We start from the raw sequence: 725 nt of genomic DNA, 5'->3' as shown, positions 1-725 counted from the left end.
TATAAACAGGACATGCACACTTTAACAAATCAATCATTTCAGCGCCAGGGTCTGCCACACAACTGTGGCTGAAATGATTGGTTCGTTTGGGCCCCCACAAAACAAGCTGGCAATTAATGTGTCCCTGCACAAACTGGCTCTACGGAGGCAAGATGTCATCCTCATCCTCCTCATCCACCGATTCCTCACCCTCTTCAGTGTGTACATCCTCATCCTCACAAAGTATTAACTCGTCCCCACTTGAATCCACCACCACAGGTCCCTCTGTACGTTCTGGAGGCTGGTCTCCCTGGAAGAGCTGATAATTCATTTTGATGAACATCATCTTCTCCACATTCTGTGGAAGCAACCTCCTACGCCTTTCGCTGACAAGGTTCCCGGCTGCACTAAACACTCTTTCGGAGTACACACTGGAGGGGGGGCAACTCAGGTAAAATAGAGCCAGTTTGTACAGGGGCCTCCAAATTGCCTCTTTTTCCTGCCAGTACAGGTATGGACTGTCTGACATGCCTACTTGGATGCTGTCACCGATGTAATCCTCCACCATTCTGTCAATGGTGACAGTATCATATGCAGTGACAGTAGACATGTCAGAAATTGTTGCCAGGTCCTTCAGTCCACACCAGATGTCCAAACTTGGTCCTGCCTGCCCTGCATCACCGCCAGCGGGTTGCTTAGGATACCTAAGTTTTTTCCTGGCAGCCCCAGTTGCGGGAGAAACTGAA

Source organism: Taudactylus pleione, unplaced genomic scaffold (genome assembly GCF_031769625.1).
Source record: "Taudactylus pleione unplaced genomic scaffold, aTauple2 ptg000609l, whole genome shotgun sequence".
Lineage (NCBI taxonomy): Eukaryota > Metazoa > Chordata > Amphibia > Anura > Myobatrachidae > Taudactylus > Taudactylus pleione.
Note: the sequence above shows the minus strand (reverse complement) of the source record.